Source organism: Sinocyclocheilus anshuiensis, unplaced genomic scaffold (genome assembly GCF_001515605.1).
Source record: "Sinocyclocheilus anshuiensis isolate Anshui unplaced genomic scaffold, SAMN03320099.WGS_v1.1 scaffold728, whole genome shotgun sequence".
NCBI classification, from domain to species: Eukaryota; Metazoa; Chordata; class Actinopteri; order Cypriniformes; family Cyprinidae; genus Sinocyclocheilus; species Sinocyclocheilus anshuiensis.
Window position 1 is genome coordinate 956,832 of NW_015555767.1, and position 16,173 is coordinate 973,004.

The following is a 16,173-nucleotide window of genomic DNA, read 5'->3' on the forward strand; positions in this document are numbered from 1 at the left end:
CACTACTTTACATTGTAGCAAAGTGTCATTTCTTCAGTGTTGTCACATGAAAAGATATAATAAAATATTTACAAAAATGTGAGGGGTGTACTCACTTCTGTGAGATACTGTATATATCAAACAACAGGAGAACGCATGATTATCACAACCAATGAACAACCAGAACACATAACCACATGACATGACAACAGTGTTAATTTTGACAGCAAATTTTGATTTAGTTTTAGTCAGTCTTTTGACTAAAATGCCATTTAGTTTTAGTCATCTGAATTGTTTTTAGTTTTAGTTGACTAAATCTCATAAGATTTCTAAATCTAAATCTACAGTAAATTAAGTCGGCTAAAATCTAAAGGGTTTAGTTACAGTGCATTTATTAAGCATTTCTCTAACATTTCCTTCTGACATTTGCCGCTGGCTCTGATGTAGTGGTTAAACATGATCTTCGGGAGTTCACACTTCCGAGTCGAACTTGCGAAGTCTGAACTACCGAGGACGCAAGTCCGAACTTTGCGTACACATGACAGGGTCAGGGAAACACTTGACAAGGCAGGAACCAAGACAAGAAAATACAAAATAAAACACAAGAAAAACCTAAACAAGAAACAAAACCCAAAAACCAGTGTGACAAAGTCTTTGCGGTGTTTTTTTGCACTGCCCATGTTTTGCATTACATATTCTCTCTCTTTCAGACTCTGGCCTGGTTTGAGGAAGGAGAAGGAACCATCACAGCCTTCGTAGAGCCATTTGTCATCCTCCTCATTCTTATTGCAAATGCCATTGTAGGAGTGTGGCAGGTACAGCCTGTGTAAATTGTTAAACACATCTTAAGTTAATATAAAATATTTCAAGCCTGTGGATTAGACAGTAATGCAATACTAGATTTTACTAGATACTAGAATACTAGTTTTACTAGAAATTGCAGCTCACTGTGTGTATGTTTCTGTAGGAGCGAAATGCGGAAAATGCCATCGAAGCCCTAAAACAATATGAGCCTGAAATGGGGAAGGTGTACAGACAGGACAGGAAGAGTATACAGAGGGTCAGAGCCAGGGACATTGTGCCTGGAGACATTGTGGAGGTGGCTGGTAAGAATGAGAACTAGATTTCTACATCTCTTTTTTTTTTTTTTTTTTCAAAATAAAATGTATTTAATGAGAGAATTTATGTCATTTATGTCCCAGTTTCCTTTCATAATTTTTGTTAAACTAATTAGTTTCTCAGAGGCTGGAGTAAGAGTTGGTAGAAAATAAAATGGTGGATGTAGTAGTTTTTTTCTGTAAAGCAAAAAAAGAGATATCCACTCTCAAAGGACATGTCTGGAGCTATTTTTAGGACATTGCTGAATAGAGATGGCTATGTTCTGATTGTTTGTAGAAGCCAATAAAAACTGCCTAGCACGGTCTGTCTCAGATGTATTAAGGATGTTTCTCAAGAAAATAACCAGCTGTTCCCACAGTTAAGCAAAGTATTGTTAAATGCATGTTTGGCAGAGTTTGATTCTTTCCAAATACCACGCACATTGATTATCCGAAGTAATGACTCCCGTGAGACTGCTGCCCAAAGCATTTCAGGTCCCCACCATATTTAAAATTTGGCAAGAATATGTGGGTTTCTCCAGACTTTATGAAAAATTACTCCTCAGTCCATTTAACTTTTTCATTGATCAGCATGTCAGCCTCTTTAACCCTCTGTATCCTTTGTGCATCAATAAAACAGTTCCATTTTGAAAGCACTGCCAGAAATTTCAGGTTTATGAAGTTTGTTTTAAATACGGTTTACATTTTTGAAATTGTGCTTGGGCTTCAGGCCAGTTATGCAGTAAATTGTCCTACCATTATTTTTGGGGAGCTGTGACTTGCAGCGACAGTTCCTTTTGCATCAGTGAAGTTTTTCCAGATTTATTTGCATGTTATTTTTATAGATTATTTCCCTGGACACATTAATATGTGCCGCATTCTGTGTAACTGATGCACCTGCAACTGTGGCACTTGGCATCTTTGGAACTCTGTTAGTTGCCTCCTGTTGCTTTGAAAACTCACATCAAAGTCTTAATTGTCTGACCCCCTTTTTAGCCGATGCATGATGCTAATTGGCAATCAACCTAATTTGACTCTCCTTTGCAGTTGCATTTGCAATTATGATTTGGTCACTTCAAAGTAAATATCTTATTCATTTACATACATGTACATACATAGTGAGGGCTGAGAAAATCTGGATTCAAAATCTAAATTAAACTTGAAAAAAAAAACATTGTTTTACAATTTTAATTAATTAATCCATCCATCTATCCATTGTCCTCCTATGTAGAGTCACAGGAAGGATTTTAAACAGTTTAAAATAAATTAAATGATGTCACTAATCAAACAAGCAAATATATAATGTGACATTGTGAACTCTTTTCAGTTCAGTCCTTCACTCAAATTATTATTCTGATAATACATAATGTATTTGTATTTGATTTGTGTGTGTGTGGTATTTAGTATCAGATTTGACAGAAAGGGTTAACACCCAGTCTCGGAATTTTCTTGGCCCTCCACTCAAAGTTCTATTCTTAGAATCCCAAAGCGAATGAATAAAAATAAGGTTGACGTTTTTTTTTTTGCGTCTATCTGTATGTTGACTGACATTGGTTTCTAAATATAGACTGTAAAGTATGGGGTGCTAATCAGCAGTATTGTAGTTTAGTCCCACTGTAGCAAAATGAGATTAGTTATTTAAAGCAATTAAATAATACCTTTCTTTCTATATTCCCAACATTTAGTGATAGAAACACATCCCAATATAAACTCTAAAACACAGAAATGCTACAGGGTTCCTTTTGAATGTAATTAACACATCAGAGCACAGTAAATAATTTACATCTTTGATGTCTTTACTGCGCAAGTTGTTCTTATCGCATAACATGCCTGATAAAAAATGACACAAGTCCCTCTTTTTTTACACCTGCTTTTCTCCAGTTGGTGATAAAGTCCCAGCAGACATCCGACTGACCTCCATACGCTCTACTACTTTGAGAGTGGACCAGTCCATCCTGACGGGGGAGTCTGTATCCATCCTAAAACACACAGACCCAGTGCCTGACCCCCGTGCCGTCAATCAGGATAAGAAAAACATGCTCTTTTCTGTAAGATTATCTGGAGTGATTATGTTAGTTATATGTCCATCTGCAGCTATTCTTTATGAATTTCGAGTTTTGTTTTTGTTGCCTGTGGTGATTAGGTATTGAATTAAACGCGGCCAGATGCGGATGTGTATTATTGTTTGTGTACTGTAGTGGATTATGTCCGGCAGTCGAGTCTGTGTGTTGAATAAAACATCACTCATATTGTTTGCTCCCACATGGTTATAGACTGAGTCATCACATCACACAGGCTTTGAGCCCTCAGATGGATAATGACCAGAGAGTACCAGCCTCAAAGACTCCACCGAACCGAACCGCACCCCCCACCCCCCCGCACACACATACACGCACACACTAAAGCCTCCATTACTTCTGTCCCACTGAGAAAGTCTAATGGATGTCTGGCCATGTAAGGACAGGAACATAAACAGTGACTTGGAGGATCCATCCAAAATGAAAAGCAAAACAATAAATGAAATGTCTTTACATGTCACACATCCAGGCTCCAAAATTTACTTTTTGTCTCAGCTGACAATGATAGGTGTGTTATAAAAGTACTTATGTAATACCTACTATTTGAAGCTATGAAGTACTGTGAAGCTCTATTTTATTTATCAAAGTGTAATAAAATACAGCTTGTAATTATTTTATTTTAATTGCGCCATTTATAAATTAGAATGTAAATAATGTATTATGTCACAATTCCTGTCCAACTGGCCAGTAACAGTTTTATTCATTTATTTTATTCAAGTATTGATTTTGTACCCTGGATCATTTCTAAGCTTGTTAAAAGTACTGTAGGTGATATTAATCCATACTGGAATTCAATTATGCTCATGGTAATTACGCTATGTGACGGTTCTTCTCATCGTCACATCTCACATTCACACATGTAAATGTGTGTTTATGTAGGGGACGAACATTGCAGCAGGGCGAGCGATAGGTGTTGTAGTGGCCACAGGTGTGTACACCGAGATCGGGAAGATCAGAGATGAGATGGCAGCCACCGAGCCAGAGAGAACCCCTCTGCAGCAGAAACTAGACCAGTTTGGAGAGCAGCTCTCTAAGGTAGGAAACTCAATTTTCTGTGCTCTCTCTTTTTTATTTTTACCTTCACTCCATTTGTTTGTCGAGTAACTATGCTATGTCTATGTTTTCTGTGCATGTTATGGAACTTTTTTGTTTGGATTTCCCTACTACATTTGTCGCAGTGTGCATTGTAAAGCAGAGCAGTGTGCTCAATGCGTTTCTCCATTTCCAGTTTGATGAATGAACTGGAAGTGTGATTTAAAAAAAATAATTCTTGATTAATTAGTGGAATGACTTGCCAAGCTACATGTTTAAACAAAATTGTGATTAAAAATACTAAATATTAATATTTATTTCTGAAATATGCAACATAAGGTCAACAATTTAGCATATATTCTTGCATGCAACTTTTTAAAAACTAGTTGGCTTTTAATATATACTGTGCAGCATTGAGAAATGTTGTTCTTTTCAGCTGTCAGTCTACTAAACTATAAACCCAAATGCAAACCATTTCAACGAGTAAAAAAACAACATAAAAATCTGTTGCATATTTCATATTCTGCTGTTTTGCATAATTTTGCTATTTCCTGCTATGCTTGAACTCAATGCACCTTGAGGTTTTTTTTTTTAGAGCACATCATTTGCACTGCGATGATAATTTGCCATTTTTGTTCCTCATTATTGTACCTCATTATTTTTACTATTTCAGCCCTTTTTGCACATTTTTACTATTCATGAACTCACTGCACCTTTTTTTATTTATACACATTGCCATTTACACTATAACTGTCATCTGCCATTTATACCTCATTATCACTGTACCTGCACCCTCACTTATTTTTATTCTTTGTCATTTGCATTTAACCTATCTCTTGCCTATCTCTTGCCGGAAGTAGCTGTTTGAATGTGAGCCATTCACTCTCTCTCTTTCTCTGTCTGAAGGTGATCACAGTGATCTGTGTGGCGGTTTGGGGTATTAACATCGGTCACTTCAGTGACCCAGTGCACGGAGGCAGCTGGCTGCGTGGAGCTGTGTACTATTTTAAGATCGCCGTGGCTCTGGCTGTAGCCGCCATCCCTGAGGGTGCGGAAATCTTAACCTATTTCTTTCTTTCTGCCAGAGCCAAATTATCAAAATATCCTTTTCTCAGGAACACTTGCCATCCAGCTATATGGTGGGGTCCAGAAGTCTGAAAACTCATTGACAATCTGAGATAAAAAATTTTAACCTGGAAATGAACAGAATATTTTAGGATTTTTAAAAATGTAAAACATAAGGAAAAATGTAAAGTTAAGACAAAGTGAAGAAAAAGATTAAGCATTTTTTTGATGGTTATGGACACTTTTCACACTCCCGGGTTCTCAGAATTGGAAGTTGTCATAGTTTGGTATACTTCTATAGTGGTGAATGGAAACTGTAACAAATATAATTTTTGTGTTCCCATTTACTCCAATAGCAAAAGTAAAAAACAACAACATTTTTATGACTTTACAAACGAGGAAAAAATTTTTTTAAGTTGGTCATTTATTTAAATTTAAATTTTGTTGTGTTTTGTCTTTTTTTTTAATGTCTATTGTTTTTATTAATTTTTATTTTAGTTTTTAGTTACTTCAGTGCATCAAGTTAAACTAAATGAAAACGGGAAATGTTGCATTGTTGACTAGCTGGAGTAAAATAAGTTAAGTTTTTTATTAATATATTTCTTTTATTTCAGTTAATGGTTTTTTTTTTTATTTCAAGTAACAATATATATATTTTAATGGTTTTAGTTTTTAACTATAATAACCCAGGCACATCATTAACAATTTTTCTGTGGAATAACTGTGGAAACACATCATATCTGTGAAAAGGATCCATTAATCAAATTTGTGACATGATCATGGTCAGATGCATTTTTGTTAATTTTGAAATCATTCTTGCGAACACAAACATCAGGTTTTACTTGCAGCTCGAGTGCTTCTTTCATCAAAGCCAAATGTATGTTCAAAAAATGTATGTTCAGGTTTGCTGATAAAATAACTTATATTGAAACATTAGGAAAAAAGTGCACAATAGAAATCCACTGTGTTATAAAGATTTTTGAAATGGCAATATATTTTAAATTCATGTATATAAAAAATACAGCATTTAAATCTGCACGGGTTGATTTTCATAAAAAATTAAGACAGGATTTAGAGAAATATTGTTTAATATCTCATTGTAAAATAGTACATTTTACTGTGCTCCACTCCTCTCCCTTTTCTCGTAACTTACTCACTGATGTCTTTGTTCTCACAGGTCTTCCTGCTGTCATCACCACATGCCTGGCGCTTGGCACACGCCGCATGGCCCGCAAAAATGCTATAGTCCGTTCCCTCCCATCTGTAGAGACACTTGGCTGTACCTCCGTCATCTGCTCTGACAAAACAGGCACTCTTACCACCAACCAGATGTCTGTCTGCAGGGTGAGAGAGACTTGTGTCCAGTGCAACAGTTTTACTCTAATACTTAAGAAATTCTAAATTATGTAGTAGTAATAATAATAATATCTAAGTGTATAATAATTCTAACAGATGCATTGTGGGATTTTAATATTCTGTGGTAGCTAGAAAATTAATAACATGGAATGATGCTGGAAAACCACAGATCAAACGTACTAATCATGTATGTATGTATGTGTGTGTTGTGCATGCATGGCTGTGCATGTGTGTTTGTCTGGGTGCAGATGTTTATTGTGGACATCGTCGCAGGTGAGAGGTGTTTACTGAACGAATTTACAGTAACTGGATCTACTTATGCCCCTGAAGGAGAAGTGTGAGTTTATTTCACATCTAACAACACACACACACACAGACACACACACACGCACACACACACTTCTCTTCTGAACTAACCTGTGGTTTGCTTAAACATTTATGTGATGTCTTTCACAAGACTTGCTCTCTTTTCCTAATCGATCCCTTTTTCTCACTTACCATTATTTTCTCTATTTTCAGTCCTCAATTCTCTATTTGCAGTCGTCCTCCAATCCCTCCTATCCTTTTTTTGTCTCGGTTTCAGGTATAAGGACGGTGTACCGATACGCTGCAGTCAGTATGAAGGGCTGGTGGAAATGGCCTCTATCTGTGCCCTGTGTAATGACTCTTCGCTGGATTACAATGAGGTGCGTGTGCACATCTACATACTCTCTCTGTCATCATGAAGCTATAGAGACCTCATTTTCTCTGTATTTCCTCTCCGAAAATCACAGAGTAAAGGTGTGTATGAGAAAGTGGGAGAAGCAACTGAGACAGCTCTCTGTTGTCTGGTGGAGAAGATGAACGTGTTTGACACAGACCTGAGAGGCCTCTCACCTGCTGAAAGAGCCACTGCCTGCTGTTCAGTGAGTGCTCATATAATTATATGTTGGCCCGCATAGAATCTCCACTCAGTGACAGCAGTATGATATGGTATATTACATGTAAAACTATCATAAACATAATTTTCTAATTCTATATTGTTTATAGAATCTGTATGATGATTATAAATGTATCTGTCAAGAGTAGATGAATACACATTTTTGTGTGATATATATATTTTTTTACAGTGTTGCTTTTTTAATGTTTGTAAAACATTATTCTCTCAGGTCATAAAGCAGTTAATGAGGAAAGAGCTGACTCTGGAGTTTTCTCGAGACAGGAAGTCCATGTCTGTTTTCTGCACTCCAAACAAACTCACTCGCTCTGCTTCAGGTGCCAAGATGTTTGTCAAGGTCTGGTTTTCATCTTTCTTTGAAGCTTTCTCTTTTTCCATTTCACTTTTCATTTCGCATTTTTGTCGGAGGATCACTGAAATGTTTTTTTGTTCCACTATTTGTCACTATTCCAGTCTTCAGTGTCACATGATCCTTCAGAACGCATTCTCATGCTGATTTTATCTGATTTTATCAATGTTGACAACAGTTCTGCTGCTTAATATTTTTGTGAACATTTATTTTTCAGGATTATTTGATGAATAGAAAGTGTAAAAGAACAGCATTTGAAATAGTAATCTTTTGTCACATTAAAAATGCTTTTACTGTCACTTTTGATTTATTTTTAAAATCTCAGTATTAATTGGTTCTTGATTCGTGAAATGTATCATTGTCCAACCATCTACAATTCTACATGCATTTTATCTCTTGATATTTATTTATTTAATTTCCTTCTGAATATTAATTCGTTCTCGATTCTTGAACTTTATCCTCACCTTCCTCACAATTCTGCATGCATTTTATCTCTTAATCCCGACTCCACAGGGGGCGCCAGAGAGTGTGCTGGAGCGTTGCCGATGGATACGGGTCGGAGGTGGTACACGAGTGCCTCTGACCTCTGACCTAAGGGAGCAGCTCTTAAGCACAGTAAGAGAGTGGGGCTCGGGACGTGACACACTACGCTGTCTCGCCATGGCAACCAGGGATTCACCCCCTGACACTCGAACCCTGAACTTAGAGAACTCTGCAGCCTTCACAGAATATGAGGTGTGCAAGTTAGTTGGGATAAATGATTTGAAATCATGAGAATATGTTTAGGACAAATTCATTTGAAATTAAATTGAAAGTAATTAAAAATCTATTTTTGAACGCTGTAACTTTCACACTTTTTTTTTGTACCTCTCTCAGTCGGATTTGACATTCATAGGTTGTGTGGGAATGTTAGATCCACCCAGGAAGGAAGTGCTGAGTGCAGTGCGTATGTGCAGACAGGCTGGTATACGGGTCATTATGATCACAGGTGGGTTAAACTCACACATAGAGGTGATTTTAAAGGGATAGTTCACCCAAAAATGAAAATTCTGTCATCATTTACCTAACCTCATGTTGTTCCAAGCCCATATGACTGTGGTTAATTATGACCTTTTTGGATTTTCTGTTCTGAGTTTTGATTACCTGGACTTTCAATGTATTGAAATATTTGAACCTCTCAGGTTTCATAAAAAATTTCTTGTTTTGAAGATTAACCAAAGTCATATGGGTTTGCAATGACATGAGGGTGAGTAAATGATGACAATTTTCATTTTAAATCAAAAAGCGCAACCTCAGTGACTGTTATCTAATAGTGCCTAGGCACGGTAAACACAAACTAATATGCATGTAAATTTCAATCTAAGGTCTTCTTCCTATGTTGGTTTGTGTAGGTGACAATAAGAGCACTGCCCTGTCTATCTGTCGTCGAGTGGGCATCATCACTGAGCAGGAGGAAGAGGAGGCTGAAGGTGGGCCGTTTGGCAGTGGCCTCACAGGAAGGGAGTTTGATGAGCTGCCTCCCCACCTGCAGCGACAGGCCTGCCGCACCACCCGCTGTTTCGCCCGTGTCGAGCCAACGCACAAGAGCCGCATTGTAGAATATTTGCAAAGCCTCAGTGATATCACAGCGATGGTAAGTGTTACTAGACCCATGAGAATGCAAAAGTGCAAAAAACTTGATTGAATGAAAACTCACACTTGCTTTCTGTCCAGACGGGTGATGGTGTGAATGATGCCCCTGCTTTGAAGAAGGCCGAGATTGGCATTGCTATGGGCTCAGGCACGGCTGTGGCTAAATCTGCTTCAGAGATGATTTTGGCAGACGATAACTTTTCAACCATCGTAGCTGCAGTAGAGGAGGGCCGAGCCATTTACAACAACATGAAACAGTTCATCCGTTACCTCATTTCTTCTAACATTGGAGAGGTAGTCTGGTAAGTACAGACAAAAAGAACTGTAAAGCCATGGTCACACTACACTTTGAGCATGCAAAATTTCTGTGGACACTGCAACTGCTCTGGGTGTGTGTTCACGGTGTGTGTGTGCACTTGGATGGGTTAAATGCAGGGCACACATTCCGAGTATGGGACACCATACTTGGCTACATGTCATGTCACTTTCACTTTCACTAACAGTTGTAATATGACATGACACTGTGTGGCATCTTTTCAAAAAACATCTAGAAGGCCATGAAACGCCTCCAAAATATGTGTAAAAGAAAACTTTCACCCTCTCATGAAATTCCTGCGAAGCCCCTAAAAGCGATAGTGAAAATTTGAAAGTTTCTCGGGGGATTTCAATACTTTTCCAAGAGAACACAAAGTTTCAAAGAATGCAAAAACATTTTTCCTCCCATCTCATATTTTTTTCACCACCACCATGCCCCCTTCCCAATTACATAGATTCCCATTGGAATTACTGGAATTCGCCTGCAAAAATAGCATTTTAAGCATTGCATGTTTCTCTCTGTCTCCCAGTATTTTCCTCACCGCTGCTTTGGGAATGCCTGAGGCTCTGATCCCAGTCCAGTTGCTGTGGGTCAATCTAGTGACGGATGGTTTCCCAGCTACTGCTCTTGGCTTCAATCCCCCAGACCTGGACATCATGTCCAGACCCCCACGCTCACCTAGAGAACCGCTCATTTCGGGTTGGCTCTTTTGCAGATACCTCATCATTGGCTGTGAGTCATTTACACACATCACTCCTTGTGATCAAAACATTTCATTATTGTATATAGAATAATGTTATTGATCAGGTTAGATCAGATTCTATAATACACAAGTGTAGTCATTATTTTTTCATTTCACTTAATGATGCAGAAAAAAAAACTCTTCTTATCCATAATATTTGGGTATCCGCTAAAGTGAATGGTTTTTCTTAAAATTGAAATATGTTATAAATGTGAAACAGATCCATTTTATCCTCAGGTGTCTATCAAACAGCTTTGTGTGAGGTGTGCAGCAGTGATGAGATTTGGTCTGAGCTATCTGGTCCATTCTAATCCAAACATGATCAGCGATCACACCGATGTTTGTGTCATCTTTCACGGCTATTTTGTTCAAAACGAAATCCCTTATTAATGTACTAGCATATTAAAAAAAATTAAACAACAAGATCAATGAAAAGCTAAAAATGTTTTCCCTCCAATTTAGTATTGAAATATAAACTGTCATAAAAAGTTGTTTTCATTTTAATGTGTGATTTATTCAAACATACAATAAATCATCACTAACAGGTTAAGTAAGAACATAATGAATATTTAATATAGTGACAGAATGTGAGACTTTGTTTCATGTCAAAAGTAATAAAACACAAAGCTTATTTCCATTTTTGGATGGAATGCAAAAGATGCGGTCTTCAAGTAATAGTGAAATTTTTGTTCATGCATCAGCAGAAAACAGCATAGACTAAAAGATTGATCTTGGATTTTCAGAATCGATGTTGGTTCATTACAATGAAGATCGATTATAATCAATTAATCAGTATTGTCAACCCAGCCCTAGTAAACACAAGAGAGCAGTCAACAAGCTGAACTTTCGTATGCTTTCATTCAGAGCACAAATTAAACTTAAAGAGCCAGTGGACTCACTCTGAAAATGTTGATTTGATAAGTTGCATTTCTTTCACTTTCTCTCTCTGTTTTGTAGGTTATGTAGGGGCAGCAACAGTTGGAGCTGCTGCCTGGTGGTTTATGGCAGCTCATGATGGACCAAAGCTAACTTTCTACCAGCTGGTAATAAAAACAAAAACAAAACCATTTACTGCAGTTTCAAAGAGTACAGTTTTGAGTCTTGTTTTGTCTTAAACCAGAAGGTTTTCATTTTTGCTGACCCTGTGTTAAAATATAATTTTTCTCTGTTGTTTCTTCTATAGTCTCACTATCTGCAGTGCAGTGAAGGTCATGCTGAGTTTGCAGGAGTGCAGTGCTCAGTGTTCGAGTCTCCATACCCCATGACTATGGCGCTTTTTTCAGGAGTTGCGGCAGTAGAGGCGGCGCAACTATAAAGACGTGAATAATCCCGCCCACTCTAAAGCGGTACTGAACTGCAGTGGAAACGCAAACCGAGCCGAGCCGTGCCGTACCGTACCGAGCAGAGTCGTTCCACGCAGTGGAAAAGCGCCATATATGTATATATATGTGACCCTGGACCACAAAACCAGTCTTAAGTCGCTTGGGTATATTTTTAGCAATAGCCCAAAAAAACATTGTATAGGTCAAAATTATCTTCAAATAATCAAAATTAAAATCATTAGGATATTAAGTAAAGATCATGTTCCATCAAGATATTTTGTAAATTTCCTACTAATTTTTGTTTAGTAATATGCATTGCTAAGAACTTCATTTGGACAGGTTTAAAGGCAGTTTTCTCAGTATTTAGATTTTTTTTGCACCGTCAGATTCCAGAGTTTCAAATAGTTGTATCTCACCCAAAATATTGTCCTATCCTAACAAACATACATCAGTCTTCAAGCTTATTTATTTAGCTTTCAGATGATGTACAGTATAAATCTCAATTTCCAAAAATTGACCCTTATGACTGGTTTTGTGGTCCAGGGTCACATATATACTGTGTGTATGTATGTATGTATGTATAGTTTTGACTTGGTATTTTCATGTCAAAGTTACAAAGAAAAGAAATAAAAAAAAAACGCTTGCACTACAGTGTTTGTTATTATTTGTATACATTATATTGTACATCAGTGTGTTGTATATCTAATACATACTCTATTGTTCAAAATGTGGTGTTTCAGATTTTTTTTATGGTTTTAAAAGAGGTCTCTTATGCTCACCAACACTGCATTTATTTAATCAAAAATACAATAAAATAAGTAATATTGTGAAATACTATTACAATTTAAAGTAGCTCTCTATTTTAATATATTTTCAAATCTAATTCATTCCTGTGATGGCAAAGCTGCATTTTTAGCATCATTACTCCAGTCTTCAGTGTCACATGATCCTTCTGAAATCATTCTAATAGGCTGATTTACTGCTCAAGAAACATTTTGTATTATTAGCAATGGTGAATACAGTGCTGCTTATTATTTTTGTGGAAACTGTGATACATTGTCTGAACAGTGAACAGTGAACTGCTCTTATTGTCTTTGTGTATATATGTTTCAGTTTGTCAGAAAATCAGTCTCTACTCAAAATGCCACCGTGGTCAAACCCCTGGCTGGTGGGAGCCATCTGTCTCTCCATGGCCCTACACTTCCTCATCTTATATGTGGACCCTCTTCCTGTAAGTATGCATCTGTGTGCCCGAGAATTTGGAGAGATGATGCAGGACAATCTCAGACAAATGCTTGAGCATAATGAGGAATGTGAGGAATGTGTGTGTTTAATAGGTTGGACTTGTGCATGCCTGTCTGTCTTAAACCGCAATTAAAGTGGTTGCCTAATAAATCTAGGAAATGATGGATTTGCTATTAATTTCATCACTGATGATGAAAGGCTTCCCGAAAAAACTAAGGAAATGACTGAGGGTAATACAGGAAATCAAAACCCCCTCATAACCTATGGAATATTTGTGACTTTATCAATAGAATTGTGATGCCAAGGAAATTGTCATCTTTAAGAATGAAAAATGAAAATTTTGTCATTATTTATAGTGCTGTTCAAAAGCTTTATACTCACCAAGGCTGCGTTTATTTGATCAAAAATACAGTAAAAACAGTAATATTGAGAAATCAGGGGCATGGCTACTTGGTGGCCAGGGGTGGCACCGGCCCCCACTGAAATCTGGTGCCCCCCCTTACCAGATGTCTTGCGATTCGCTTGTTTTTATTACATTTCTAACGGCGTCAGTGGCAGATGCTAGGCAGCTGCCAAAGGCGGCTTTCTTCTATACTTAATTTTAGGCGATTTCTATAGAGTTATCTTAAAGTCCGCGTGAATCGGAAGTTGCTGCCGACTTTATTTCTGTGTAGTGACGTATTTCCAGCTGAAACGGAATATTGAATAGAGGGCATGGTTTTATGTTTGCGCTCCTCCTCTCTGTCTCTCACTCATAGCAATCTAACGGTTGGAGGGGTGTGTTTAAGGATATTCTGCCCAAGCCGTCAAACTGATGTCATCAGAAAAGGAATGCCATTCCAGAGCGGAAGTAAATGTTCAGATTTTGATTAAAGATTACGAAGACAAACAAATTTTTTCAGCGGATTAACTTGCACGGATTAATTGTTTACATCAAGACTAGCAATGTGCGCTAGTAAAGTAAATAAAGTCAATTTTGATTTCATGCGGACTTTAATGACAAATGTCACTCGCAAGCGAATTTCCTTTCATTCTCACACAAAACTGGACGTGCGCTTTTAAATAGACAGTGTCTAAGTAAACTCTTATGAATTGGCTCTGCTCTCGCTCAGATAGTGTTTGTGCACGCTCAAACTTTGTCCTTGCATCATTGAAGACCAGAAGAGCTTTTTTAATTAAAGACTAGGCTTATCCCACTAAATGAAAGCAAGCTGATTATAGTCAGCCTTCTCTAGTTATTTTATTATTTAATACTTATTTGAGTTAAGTGCGTATTGTAAATATGCATTTATTAAATTATTTTATTTAGTGCATTTGTTGTTTTTGTATATAGTTCTACAATAAAAGCGTATAAACCAGGCCCGGTTTAATTTTGTCCCATCCATTATCACTATGTCAGTCACTGCTATTTCAAGAGTGAATTCTGCATAAATATATGGATGTCATTCCCGAAACTTTTCAAAGTGTGTGGCCGAAAAACAAAAGTTCTACATTTTGAATGGATTATAGCCTAAAAAGCTCGCAAAGAGCGCTCCCTTTATAATCACTAAAAAGCTGTCACTCTTTGTTCTCAAAGTTCTGTTATGACCAATGAATCTATTTATTCTAAATATTATTTACATCGTGTATACACTCTGCACGGAACAAAAACTGGTGTGTGTTGTAGCCTTTAGATATGAGACAAAACCAGCATGTGTACTGTCATGAGGATGATGAACGTGTTTTTATTTGAGTAAAGCCTTTAAGTCCCTTTGAGTGTTTGTTTTTTTTTAACTGAATGTACAATTTCTCATGGTAACATTTAATTTATTTGATTTTATTCAACCCAAAAATATTAACCTAATTAACCTATACATTAGGTTACAGTGATAAAATGAAATTTAAGGGTTAGATCAGGTAGAAATGGCTCCCTAAGATAACCTGTGTGAAATACTATACTATTACAATTTAAAATAACTGTTTAAAATTTAAACATTTTTAAAAATGTAAAATAACTCTTTTCTTTTATTAAAATATTTTAAAATGTAATTTATTCATATGATGACAAGGCTGAATTTTCAGCAGCCATTACTCTGGTCTTCAGTGTTACATGGTCCTTCAGAAATCATTCTAATATACTGATTTGGTGTTCAGGATTATTTAATGAATACAGAGTTCAAAAGAGAAGCATTTATTTGAAATAGTTTTTACTTTACTGTTACTTTAGATTAATTTAATGCATCCGATTAGATTAATGCTGAACAAAATTATTAATTTCTTTAAAAAAAAAATCATACTGTTGGCGCCAATAGCCTTGAGGGCAGCTCGCAGACATATAGGGCCATTGCGCTTCGCCTGTCCTAAGTTCGAGTCCCAGCTTGCGGACCTTTCCCGATCCTGTCCCCCCCTCTCCCACTTCGCTTCCTGTCTAAATACTATCCTGTCACAATAAAGACAAAAATAAAAGAAAACTAAAAAAAAATCATACTGACCCCAAATTTTTGAACTATAGACGGTTTCAACGGCAGTAACATAAACAGACGTTACTGCGCATGCACGCTTTTGTGGCCCTAACTTAACTTCTGGTAGACTTCCAAATAGAATCAATAACAGCAGCTAAGTAGTCCCTCTAGAGAAGATTATTTTTGATAAGCAAAATATGTTTGCTACGTTGTAGCCTTTTGGTATGAGACAAATCCAGCATACGTACTGTCATGAGGATGATAAAAGTGTTTTCATTTGAGTAAAGCCTTTAAGTCCCTCTAAGTGTTTTTCTTCATTGAATATGTACAATTTCTCATGTGGTAACATCTAATTTATTTGATTTTATTCAACCCAAAAATATTAACCTAATTAACCTATACATTAGGTTACAGTGATAAAATGAAATTTAAGGGTTAGATGAGGTAGAAATAGCTCCCTAAGATAACACTTAGCACTTCTTAATAATGTACCATAGATTCTACAATGTTTTTTTTTTCTCTCATTATGCTCATTTTGGTAATTTTGCGGCCACCCTCTTTTAAAGCAGTGCCCCAGCCTGC

At 36.8% G+C, this 16,173-nt stretch overlaps 1 pseudogene; it reads left to right on the forward strand.

The window, feature by feature from the left end:
• The window catches only part of LOC107674227 (sarcoplasmic/endoplasmic reticulum calcium ATPase 2-like), a 29,873-nt pseudogene that overhangs the window by 6,206 nt on the left and 7,494 nt on the right, over positions 1 to 16,173 (forward strand).